The 13,259-nt window shown below is 37.1% G+C and overlaps 1 protein-coding gene across 3 annotated transcripts in view; it reads left to right on the plus strand.

Moving 5' to 3' along the window:
* Positions 1-13,259, plus strand: part of CDH18 (cadherin 18, type 2) — a 686,463-nt gene that overhangs the window by 167,982 nt on the left and 505,222 nt on the right. For 2 of the 3 annotated variants that reach the window (XM_014546326.1, XM_005874484.2), the window contains exon 2: positions 9,183-9,243. The exons of the other annotated variant lie outside the window; for it this stretch is intronic. The gene's annotated coding sequence lies outside the window, so the exon portion shown is untranslated. The remainder of the gene's footprint in view (positions 1-9,182; positions 9,244-13,259) is intronic. 3 annotated transcript variants of the gene reach the window in all.

Here is a 13,259-nt window from a genome sequence, read left to right on the forward strand (position 1 = left end):
AAATAGAATCTACACAGTGTTCCCTGCTAAGGAAAGGACATGCAATTCTGGAGATGAAGAACAGTGGCCCATTACACTCTATGACACCTTGTTATCATTTCTACGGCATCTTCTACCCATAGCAAGAGAGCAGCCAGTGTATCACATATAACATCATTAGACATTATTCATGCAGAACATGCATGTCCATATTTAAACCACATCATTTATTCACTCCTTTATTAACTTTTAAATAAAATATTTAATACCTAAAATGAATACTTTAAAAGCTGTAATGAATAAAGAAGAGCAAAATTGTAATTTCTTTATCCACTGAGCTGCTGAATCTCTATAGGTCACTCTCCAATTTCATTCCCATTTCTCTTCAACAGAGTAAGCAGTAAGCTGAATTATGTGTCAAAATGTCTTTGAGCCCAGCTGGTGGTGTTCAGTGGTTGAGCATCAACCCACGAACTAGGAGATCATTGTTTGAATCCTGGTCAAGGCACACGCCTGGGTTAAAGGCTTGATCCCCAGTAGGGGCATGCAGGAAACAGCTGATCAATGATTCTCTCTCAGCAGTGATGTTTTTACCTTGTCTCCCTCTCCCTTCCTCTCTCTGAAATCAATAAAAACATATTTTTAAAATGTATGTGCTATTCCCTGTAGGTTTACAAAACTATATAGGAAACTTATACATTTTTATCTTTTATACATATTTTCTTTATGAACTTATCCTGATATTATTACAGTTGACATATGTAGCAATATTTCTTGAACTTTCACTGCTTTATAGATTATATTGCATAATTCTGCCACATTAAAATTACATTTCATAGTATGAATATATGTGTGGTTTCTAACCAACTAAATCCTGTTCTTTTTCTTTTGGTGAACTTGTAACCTACCATTATTATTATTATTTTTTTTTTACTATCAATGCCACTGAAAACAGTAAGTGCAACATTTAATTAATATGAAAAGAGTTTTGACCTCACATACCTACTGATAGGATCCCAGGGGTTTCCAGGAGTCTAGTATCCACACTTAAAGAAGTATGTCTTGCCTTAGCTGGTTTGGCTCAGTGGATAGAGCCTCAGACTGAGGACTGAAGGGTCCCAGGTTCGATTCCGGTCAAGGGCATGTATCTCAGCTGGAGGGTCGATCCCCACAGCAAGGTCAATCCCCAGCCCCTGGTCCAGGCTTGGGCAGGGGGCAACCAATGGGTGTCTCTCTCATATTGATGTTTCTCTCTGTCTCTCCCCCTCCCTTCCACTCTCTCTAAAAATCAATGAAAAAATATCCTTGGGTGAGGATTAACAAAAAAGGAAAAAAGTACAGTCTTTATGAAATTGTCTTTTCACATTCTCAATACCCTAAATTCTATGCAAATACATCATATGGAAAAACAACATAAATTTGGCATAACATAGACAGACATTTTAATGAAAAATATTATACATAATTATTACTCTCAGTAATTATGTCTCTTCCAACATTGCAAAAACACATTGAAGGGAACCAGTCTAGTTATTGCTTGGTGAGCCCTTATGCCAACGCTACTAAATCATTGTCATTTAAGAATATAATTAGCACATCTCATTAGCTAATGAAGATAATGACCATTAAAAGTCCCAATTTATGGTTTCCCCTTTATCAAAATTTAACAACAATGTTCTTTCAGGGTAATAACGAAATTGGCTGACAAATGACCCTTATGCTAATGAACAAGTGGCACCTTGTTTCAAGGAGCAAAGGATTATGTATTCATTTCACCAGTAAGTTTATTATGTAGTGAGGTTCTGTTGCTGATGACTTTCCAATGTGAGTAAGAATGTTCTTTTTAAACATTGTTATGTTGCAAGTGCAAAGCCAAGCCACACAGAGTATGGCTATTTTCTCTTAGCAATCCTTAGTTATGAAATAAAGTTGAATTCTACTAGTAAATTCTAAGTGTTAAAGGATGAATTCTAATTCTCAATGCAAATAGTGTTCTATAAGCAATATGATCTTACTTTAAATTCAAATGCTTTATTTGTTCAAACTTCTTGTTATGTTTCTCTAAACCTTCAATTTTCCTGTGTCCTTTTTTAATGAAACATTTAAGATACCTGAACTTAAAATAAGATACCTGAACTTAAAAAAACAAAAAACAAAACATAAAACAGTTCTACTGATAGTTATTCACATTCTACAAAGGATAATACAGAAAGAAAAAAGACCTTTTGAGGTTGGTGAAATAAACACATTTACATTTAGCAATATAAATCAAAAAGCTGAATCAGAAATTGACTGATTCCTAGTATCACTTTGAGGGTGGTTTATCAGTTTTCTATTGCTGTGTAACAAATTGCCAGAGACTTAGTAAATTAAACTATCTACTTGTTATCTCACAGTATCAGTGTATCAGGGGCCCAGGCCTGGGCTCTCTGGCTCTCAAAAGGCTGAACAATGAGTTGGTGGGGACTATGCTCCCATCTGAGGCACAGGGTCTTCTAAGCGCTCCGCCCCCGCTCCCCGCCTTTTTTTTTTTTTTTTTTTTTTTAGAATTTAGTTCCTTGAAATTGTAGGACTGGAATTTCCATCTTCTTGCTGGTTGTCAGCCAGGTATCTTCCTGGAATTCTAAAGGTGATGCTCATGTTCTAACGAAACATGGTGAGGACAACAAAATACGCCTTTTTGGGATATTAATTCTTGTAAGCTGGCTATTTTTAAGAAGAAAAACTAAAGCAGGTCCTTTTACCTTCCTGAAGGAATGTGGATAGAAAAGCCTGCTTGGGAAAGAGAGCTACCGCCTTACAATGGTTCTCAACCTTCTGGCCCTTTAAATACAGTTCCTCATGTTATGGCCCAACCATAAAATTATTTTTGTTGCTACTTCATAACTGTAATGTTGCTACTGTTATGAATCGTAATGTAAATATCTGATATGCAGGATAGTCTTAGGCGACCCCTGTGAAAGGGTCGTTCGACCGCCAAAGGGGTCGCGACCCACGGGTTGAGAACCGCTGCCTTAGCATAACAAGAACTATGTGTGGGAGACAGAAGGGAACCTAGCAAAGACTCTAAGTTAGACTCTCCACTGTTTCTGGCTGTCACTGCAAGAAGTTCTTTACCACATGTTTGCTCTTTCTCCTCTAAATTGTCGACTTTTTCTTTGAAGTCCTATACTTCTGCCTCTCTCTCCTTAGTCCAGAAAGATACATAACATACCCAGCTACCTGATTTGCACTATGTCTCATATTCTTATAGAACCCTCATGTGTAAATACATAATAAGTTCGGCTATGTCACCGTGTAAGAGGGACCTCCTGCTATCTAGTTTTTAGTAATATGTTCCTCACTTTCTTCTGAATCCTTCATGGTGGCATCTTCCAAATCCAGATATCTAACAGTTTGTTCATGGGGATTTAGGCTTTCTTTCTCGTATTTCTTAAAATTATTTTATTCTCCACCAATTTCCTAGTTTCAAAGCCACTCACACATTTTTTTCTCAAGTAATTTTTGTTGTTGTAGTAGCACCTCATTTCCAAGTACCAAATCTCTATTCGTTTATTATGAGCAATAAATTATCACAAAGCTTCATGGATCAGTTTCTGGGCATAGTTTGACTGTATTCTCTGCTCAGGCAACCGTGGAATACCATGCTGAGGACCTGAGGACCAAAGGGTCCCTGGTTCCCATTCCAGGCAAAGGCATGTACCCTGACCGAGGTTTGATTGCAGGCTCCTCCCGGATTTCCCTAGTTAACATCAAGGTTTCAACTGGGGCTTGATCTCAGGATCAAAATACCAGGAGTTTACTTTGATGACTAATGCAAGCTTTTTCTGAGACCTTTAGACCCCAAACCAGCCAAAAGCCATCTCTTGGATATTCTAGTATTTAGGGCTCTGTTTCTAATAGTTATGATATTGGGCATAAGTATGATAATAATAATAACCAACATTCACATCAAAGAGCCTGAGTATGCATTGAAATATAATTAAAAGCTACTATAATCATGATTACCACAATTAATGTGTTTATGAATTGCTTAGTGGATTATTGCAAATTCAACATAATATTTGAATTATTCATTTAGAAGTTAAATAGAGCCTTAATTTATTCACGTTTATGTGCAGTTTTAACATTACAAACACAACTTTCCACTTGGTAGATTTGCCCATTCTGCTATTTAAACAGTTATTGAAATGCTGGCTGAAACCAATGGAGATGTTTCTCAAATGAAATGAGAGAGTAACTAATGAGGAAGTAGTTTTACCTCTATCTTTTTCTCCTCTGTTGAAAAAAATATAGATGAAAAATATTTCTCTTGTATATGTGCTTTCATATTATGAAATCTTCTCACCCATCTGATAAGTCGCCTTTCTAGGGGAAACAGGTCCATGAAGCATTCCCTAACATTTCCTCCTCCAGCAATTTATACATTGTACTTTATGGTTTGCTGCTTTATCACCATGACATTGTGATACCCTTGAGGATGAATGCTATCTTGACTTCCTTGTATATACAGGTCAAGTCATCGTGGCTGGTACATATTAAGTCGGCCATAAATATTTATTGAGCATACATATGAATGAACTAAAATATATACAAGTAAATAATTTTTAATGTTTAGCATTCAGTGTATTGATAAAGTACAGGGTGCTATAAATCTAGGGTAGCATCTGACCTACTTGAGTTCTCAGATGGACTAGTTACTTTGACTCTCAGGTTTGCTTTCCTAGAGATAAATGTGCTTATTTTATTCTCAGATTTACCATTCTATCTTCTGCCTCCCTTTAAAGGGGAATTTCACTTAAGAAAATGTTACTAACCTCTATTCTTACTCTCTCAGACTTTCACCCATTTCTATGGCTGTCTTATTATTTTTAATTTGATGCACCTCTATATTTACACCTATGTCAACAGCTACCAATGTACTAGTTCTCTTTATATGTCTGCATAGAGATATTATTGTCTTGAAAAATATTAATATGTCTCTGTCTGTGTCTGTCTCTGTACACATACACACACACACACACACACACACACACACACCCCTAAATTGTATTTCCAATTCTCCTCTCTAACTAATGAACTGCTTTATTTCATGGAATTAATTTTTTTTTCATTTCAGTCTTCCTTGCCTAACAAACAACTATGTAATAGAGAACCTTTGTTAACAGAAAGATACTTATTCTTCCTTTCTGCAAAGTTTTGATTGCTATCACCATAATTAACATAGCCATTTTTTTCTTCCAATTATAGTAATAATGATACATATAATAATGATTTTTCTAACTCTTCCTGCTCCCTCTTCCTTCATATGTATACCATGTGTCATGTTCCCATTGATATTTATATATATTTGGTAATTTAATACATCAGAATAGTTTACCCCTGACCTAAATTTATGATCAGAGAGATAATACAGTTTATAAATTATTCGTACATGTAATTAGGTACGAAGAGCTATAACAATAATTTAATCTAGAAAACAAATGATGAAAAAATCTTTCAGAAAAAATAATCTTACATTAGGGACCTGCCCTAACCGGTTTGGCTCAGTGGATAGAGCGTGAGCCTGCAGACTCAAGGGTCCCAGGTTTGATTCAGGTCAAGGGCATGTACCTTGATTGCGGGCACATCCCCAGTAGGGGGTGTGCAGGAGGCAGCTGATTGATGTTTCTCTCTCATCAATGTTTCTAACTCTATATCCCTCTCCCTTCCTCTCTGTAAAAAAATCAATAAAATATATTTTTTAAAAATTAGGAACCTGGCTTTAGATTAAAAAACAATCCTCTTTTCACTTTGCCAGTGTTCCAATATTATTTTCCATTTCTCTTTTCTTTGATGCTTCATCCATTTTCCCCCCTGACATTTTGGGAGCATTTTCTTCCTTCTATAAATAATATATATTTGTAGGGATTGACTATGTAATATTTATGTATACTTGCTTCATCTTATATTAGACATATTTCCCCCATGTCCTCAAAAAATTTCACAGATATAATTTTATTGGCTACATATGACCATGCTTTAAGTTTGAGCATTTTATATATTTTTAAATTTTCTCTTTATCACAAAATATTCTCTAATGGATATTTCTGTCATAAATTTTTCTGTGGGTAAATCTTTGCCTGAATTTCAAATTATTACTGTGGGAATTCCCTCATTAATTAACACCAGAACATATCAATGTTTCACATTTTTACTTATGTCCATGACTCAACAGGCTCATATAGTTGATTAGGTTAGGGTCATTGAATGTAGACTCTAGGTCAAAGAATCAGGGTTTACCACCCTAACCGGTTGGCTCAGTGGATAGAGAGCATCAGCCTTGGGACCGAAGTGTCCCAGGTTCAATTCCGGTCAAGGGCACATACTGCCATTTGGTTGCAGGCTCCTCCCTGGTCAGGGCACCTCATGTAGGAGTCATCGATGTGGTTTTCTCACATTGATATTTCTCTCTTTTTCCCTCTCTCTTACACTCTTTCAAAATCAATGCTAAAATATCCTTGGGTGAGGATTAAAAAAAGAATCAGGGTTTACCAAAACAGAAAAGGTAACTAACTTGCTGACAGTCATTCAACTAGTATGTGCATAAGTTGAATGCAAGTGATCTGACTTCAGAAACTATTGTCTACCTATCATATGTGCACTAGCAGAATATTCAAATTACCCAACTCTTAAGAATTACCCCTTGGAACTCCTTGCTTCTCCTCAGCTCAAATCATGCAAATGAGTAGCAGGAGTCACATGCGTCATGCACAAAAATGAGTCATTCTAGTTCCTATAACAGGACACCTAAACACCCTACCACCACTAGTTCCTAAAATCAAATGTAGAAATTGGTTACATGAGGTTCTGTTTACCTCTTATTTTAGAAAAAGCCATATTGAAAAGGTCAGAATTTCAAAAATAACCATGAGAAAACACTCATGTAGGCAGCCTAGGGAGCCTGAGCTTCTGAGTAGTATGAATTCTAAAGAAATCTGAGATTATTGCTGAGATAGATAGATGATAGAAGGATGATAGTGATATGGAATTTTTGGACTGGAACACGCGGTGTTCCCCTGGACTGGAACCCATATTCTTTGTCCGCTGGAGTCAAAGAATGAATCCACAAACAGAAGGTGGTATGGCAAAGGTGGAAATTTATTAAAGAACAAGTACAGACTCCCATGTGGGGAGGGGGAAAGAGTTCCACTGAGTTCTTTTCCTCATGGCTTATAAAGGCTGCTGATCCTGGTGCCTTGATATCCCCTCTGATTGGTCACTATTACCTTGGACTGGTTACTATAGTAACTCCTGGGCTCAAAGGTGGGACCTGTGAGGTTCTCCCTACTTCCTTCCTTATTGTTTTCCTATTCCCTTTGGGCTTTCTTCTTCTCCATCTTGATGAAGGGCTTCCTTCCCTTTATTTTATAAATATAGACCCTTGGCTGTTCCCGGTTCCCTTATTCTATGTAAATGTACCTATTGCAGCTTTCCAGCTCCCCCATTCTATGGAAATATACCTTCTGTTGCTCTGCAGCCCTGTGCTTCCTCCATGGTCCCCTTAATTTCCAAAATTTCTAAAATTTCCTAAAACCTGTCTTTTTCACCCCCCCAAAATCCTGTTTCGATAGATAGATAGATAGATAGATAGATAGATAGATAATAGATAGATAGATAATTAGAGATTGAGATCTCCAAACTACATCATCTCTTTTTCTTCACAGTGCTTCCAGAAACATCACACCACATATTCCTAGTTTTCCTTTCTCAATAATTTCTCATTCTCACACTCCTGATCTTAAAAGGTTTACTTTTTAACTTTCACTTTTTAAAAAATACATATTTTATTGATTTTTTTACAGAGAGGAAGGGAGAGGGATAGAGAGTTAGAAACATCGATGAGAGAGAAACATCCATCAGCTGCCTCCTGCACACCCTCCACTGGGGATTTGTCCACAACCAAGGTACATGCCCTTGACTGGAATCAAACCCGGGACCTTTCAGTCCACAGGCCGATGCTCTATCCACTGAGCCAAACCGGTTAGGGCAACTTTCACTTTTTTATACCTCATCCATAGCTGATCATTTCCAGACTCACTGTACATTGCCAAATATTCTCCATCAGCTCCAGGTTTTCTCCTGGATGACATTGACATCTATCTTGATATGTCACATCTTGGATAAATATAAAATTATTAATCCTTTTCTGTCTTTATTTTTATAGCATTTATGATGACATACAATACATACTTATGCATTTGGGCATTTATTTTTCTTTGTCCATCCCTCTGATCCTCTAAAATGTAAGCACCAGGAGGGCAGGTGCTTTCATTTCTTTTGTTCTCTGCTGTATCCCCAGGACAAATAATAGATGAGCACATAATAGGTACTCAGCACATAATTGCTGAGTGAATAACTTATCTCTGTTCTCTTCCTAACATATTTGAGACATCTGTTTGGACCATATAAATGTCATTTTCATCAATTTTAGAAATTGTCAGCTAAGGATTTGTTCAGCTGATTTTAACTAAGTACAAGAATAAATCTTATGCCATTTGCTTTTAGTTTCTGAAAAGCCTTCATTACTCTCTGAGATCACACATTTATCTTTTATTTGGCTTCTTTCAATATTGCCTTTTCAATGTTAAATCTTCAATATGGCTGAAGTTATGTTGTTCACATTGTAAAATATAAAAATGTTATTAGTTTACTCAAATATCCAAATTGTCAAAATTCTAGGACTATATACTTCTTAATTGAAATATTTTATTTCCATTTAAAATTACTACTAATACTTTATATTTTAATATTAACTGTGTATTAGGCTCAATGATAAATGCTTTAAATGGATTATAACACTCAATACTCAGACCTAGTATATCAAGGGCATATTATATTTCTTAGTAAGTTGAAGTAACAATAGTTCAGTGAACATAACTAAGTTGTCTAAAATCGTACAGGTAACAACTAGAAGAGTTGAGATTCCATTGGCGCTTCTGTTTCAAAAGACAATGCCCTAAAATAAAAATATTGAGTTCAAGCCACTCAATATTTTCCTCTTCAGAAAGTGTATTTGCTGTTCAGCTTCCACTATGTTTTTATGAGTAGGATTCTTGAGTGATATAGAGAAATTTATATTAACTATGTTTTATATTATTTATAACTATGCATATATTTATATGATATGAGTGATAACTTTTTTCATATTTTTTCTGCTTCAGAATCCAATCTCAGCAATATATAAAAAGAAAATAGATCACCAATCAAAAAGCAAATTATAAGGTACAATTTTCTGTGCAATTTTTATATTAAAATGTCTTACTATATGTTAAATATATATTATATGTCGTGGTCACCTGGTTTCTCTTAAAATTTTTTATAGCTTTACTGAGATATTTCAAGGTTTGGCAGATTAATTTTCTTCTGTATTTTGAAATCTTTGTTTTTTTAATATCACTATCCCATTATTTTCCCTAATACGATTTGGAGTTCTTTCTTATAGGCATGCTATTCATATGTCCTAGAACTAGCAAAGGTACATTTATAGTAAGCTGGTTTTTGTAGTTGTTTCTAAATTTTCTTTAGAAAGAAGAAGAAGAAAGCTCAAGAAAAGGTTTGGATCCCCTGTTAAAGAGAAAAGGGACCTCAACTTTTTCATTGCATCTGCTGCCATTTGTTAGGAAGTTAGAGTCCATGGCAAGGAAAGTTTGTGCAATGTCTCTAGGATGAATTTTTTCTCTTGTCACATAGCCTTCATAGACTTCTGATCACTTTCTCTCCTCTGGGAGACAGAATCAAGCTGGCAGTTTATGAGGAAGAATGTGATTATGTACTTTGAAGTTTCTTTCACATTTGTTGATAAACAGCATTATTCATGTTGCTTAAAGTTAAATGTTTACCCCTATTGCTCCCTCAATAGTGTCATTAACTAAAACATCTTATTGAAAGAAAGAAGCTTTCTTCCAGTCTGCATTAAAGCTATCACTTTAATATTTCGTCTCACCAAATGCTTCAACTTCTTAAAAAAAAATAACCTCAAAAGACAGATTTTCAATTCAGTGATCACACATTTGAAGTTTAATTTATATAAATCCAATAAAAGCATTTAGTGTATATTTATAAATACATAATTATACTTTTTTGGGGGATAAAATAAAGAATTATTTCAAAAATGAGTGAATCTTTTGAAGCATAATGCCTTCTTTAAGTTAACTGTACATTATCTTAAACTTTTTCTTTTCTAAATATTCTATTTTCCATTTTAATTAATTTTTGTTTGTATAATTCCTAGAGGCCCAGTGCACGAAATTCGTGCATGGGTATGGTCTGTAGGCCTGGCCAGCAATCAGGGCTGATCAGGCCCTTCCAGCTGCTGGCTGGGGCCTTCCTTCATTCTACACCGCACCCTGGTGGTCAACACATGTCATAGCGAGTGATCGAACTCCCGGTCTCTGGGTCGAACTCCCGAGGAGACACTTTGCATATTAGCCTTTTATATATATATATAGATTGACACTGTAACCTAAACCACCAGAAGTTTTCTTTTCCAAAAAAAAAACCAAAAAAAACTTATTTGACTCACCTCTTATAAATCCTTATTACCAAGTCTTTTATGTTCAGAACTATAGTTAGCCGATTGTATTCAGGAGAGTGGCCTTAAGGTATTTGTGTTTATATTTCTCCTTTCTGCCTCCAGTCTGAGTAAAGCACATTAAATACTAGGCATAAAACAGGTTAGTTGTTGTTTATTGAATTGAACTAAGGGTTGAACGTGGTGAAGAGCTCTTTTAATAGAAGATGACTCCTCAAAGGCACAAAGAAGTCTCAAAGAGCAGGAGTTTGGTGATAGCTGAGGAAGACATCTTGACTTTTGACTCATTAGCACAAACTAGCTTATTAGATTAACAAATTGTGAGGCCAGATGGTTGGGAAGGCATTGACTGTGAAGGAATGAACTTTGATTGACATGGCTTCACTGGATGAGAGGATAGGGAGAATACTAGAAGGATGTCAGGGGAGGCTGACCTGAGCTCCTGAAGCAGAGCTGAGTTTTCAGGTGTCAAGTAACTGGTTAGCCTACCATATGATATTTGCTTAATTAAAGAAAAAGTTTCCAAATGCTGGATACTTTCACTTTATGCATATAAATTATTTGATATCTACTCTAAGCCAGATACTAAATGATTGAGATACAATTTCATTTAATATTCAGAATAACCCAATTTTATTTTCTTCATTTTATTGATGAGCCAGCTAAAGGTAGATAGATTGTGAGTGCTTCTAGCACAAACTCTTTGCTGTTAACCATCAGCAATATTGGGGTATATATAATTTATTCATGCAGATATATAGCATTGTCAAGGCACTCTGGTATTTAGAATCATTGTTTTTTCTAATTTTGAATTCATTATTATCTTCTTCATATTTTAAAAATATTGAATATATTGGGATGATATTCTGTATTAATAAAAGAGTAATACGCTAATTAAACCAGACATCTTCCAGACATCCATCCAGACATCTTTCTGGACAAAGCCACGTTGGTGAGAGCCAAGGAAGAGGCGGTTAGGGACGATCAGGCCAGCAGGGGAGAGCAGTTAGGGGTGACCAGGCAGTTTGATCAGCAGGGGAGAGCAGTTTGGGGCAATCAGGCAGGCAGGCAAGTGAGTGGTTAGGAGTCCCAGATTGTGAGAGGGATGCAGGCCGGGTTGAGGGACCCCCCCCCCCATGCACGAATTTCATGCACCGGGCCTCTAGTTGGTTAATAAAATTATATAGGTTTCATGTATGCAATTCTATAATACATCATCTGTTTATTGTATTGTGTGTTCACCACCCCAAGTCAAGTCTCCTTATAACACCATATATCCCTCTTTTATCCTCTCAATCTAAACCCCTTCTCTCTGATAATCCCAATACCAGTATCTGTTTATGAGTTGTGGTTTTGTTGCTTAAACTCTTCACCTTTTTCACCCAGCTCCCCAACTGTTCCACTCTGACAGCTGTCAGTCTATTCTCTGTATCTATGAGTTTGTTTCTATTTTGTTTATTAATTTATTTTGTTCATTAGATTCCACAGATGAGAGACCTCGTATGGTGCTTGTCTTTCTTTGACTGGCTTATTTCACTTAGCATAATGCTCTCCAGGTCTTTGCTTCTTGCTTTCTTTCAAGTAAAATCCTAGAACTTTAATAGTAAATCCCTTCAAAATATGAGCAAAATTTTGTTCCTTTATGCATTTTTTATGCCTAGAGTTTGCATGCCTTTCATGAAATTTTCAATAGATCTGTGACTAAAAAGGGCGTTATGTAAATAAAAACAACAAAAAGATAGAAAAAAATCACACTCCTATAGAGATCAGTAGGAAAACACATCTGCAATTGTAAGTGGTTTCCTAATTACAGTATGCAGTCATTGATATGCACAATAACGAATAGTCACCTGAATCAAGTTTGTAAAATCTGAGAGGGAATTTTTATGGCAGTGTTATAAAAGCATAATACGTCTTTTGTCTTAAATGTTATGTGTTTAATTATATATTTTATAGAATTAACTCAAAGCCAAACTATAGTAAGCATCTGTAGTATGGAAATAACCACCTTTTGTAATAACTGTTATGAATCTACTAGAGGCCCGGTGCACAAAAATTTGTGCACTGGGGGGGGTCCCTCAGCCTGGCCTGTGCCCTCTTGCAGTCTGGGACCCCTCGGGGGATGACCACCTGCTGGCTTAGGCCCGCTCCCTGGGGGATTGGGCCTAAGCTGGCAATCAGACATCTCTCTGGCAGCCCGGGAGCCCTGGGGGGATGTCCACTTGCCAGTGGGGAGCAGGCCTAAGCTGCAGTTGGACATCCTTAGCGCTGCTGAGGAGGCGGGACAGGCTCCCACCACCACTGCTGTACTGGCAGCCATCAGCCTGGCTTGTGGCTGAGCAGAGCTCCCCCTGGGGGAGTGCACTGACCACCAGGGGGCAGCTGCTACATTGAGCGTCTGCCCTCTGGTGGTCAGTGTTTGTCATAGTGACCAGTCATTCCCAGTCATTCCGCTGTTAGGGTCAGTTTGCATATTACCCTTTTATTATTATATAGGATAGAGGCCTGGTGCATGGGTGGGGGCTGGCTGGTTTGCCCTGAAGGGTGTCCCGGATCATGGTGGGGGTCCCGCTGGGGTGCCTGGCCAGCCTGGATGAGGGGCTGATGGGTGTTTTCAGGCTGGTCAGACCCCCTTCAGGGTGGGGGTTCCCACTGGGGTGCCTGGCCAGCCTGGGTGAGGGGCTGATGGCTGTTTGCAGGCTGGTCA

Source organism: Myotis brandtii, unplaced genomic scaffold, assembly GCF_000412655.1.
Source record: "Myotis brandtii unplaced genomic scaffold, ASM41265v1 scaffold440, whole genome shotgun sequence".
NCBI lineage: Eukaryota > Metazoa > Chordata > Mammalia > Chiroptera > Vespertilionidae > Myotis > Myotis brandtii.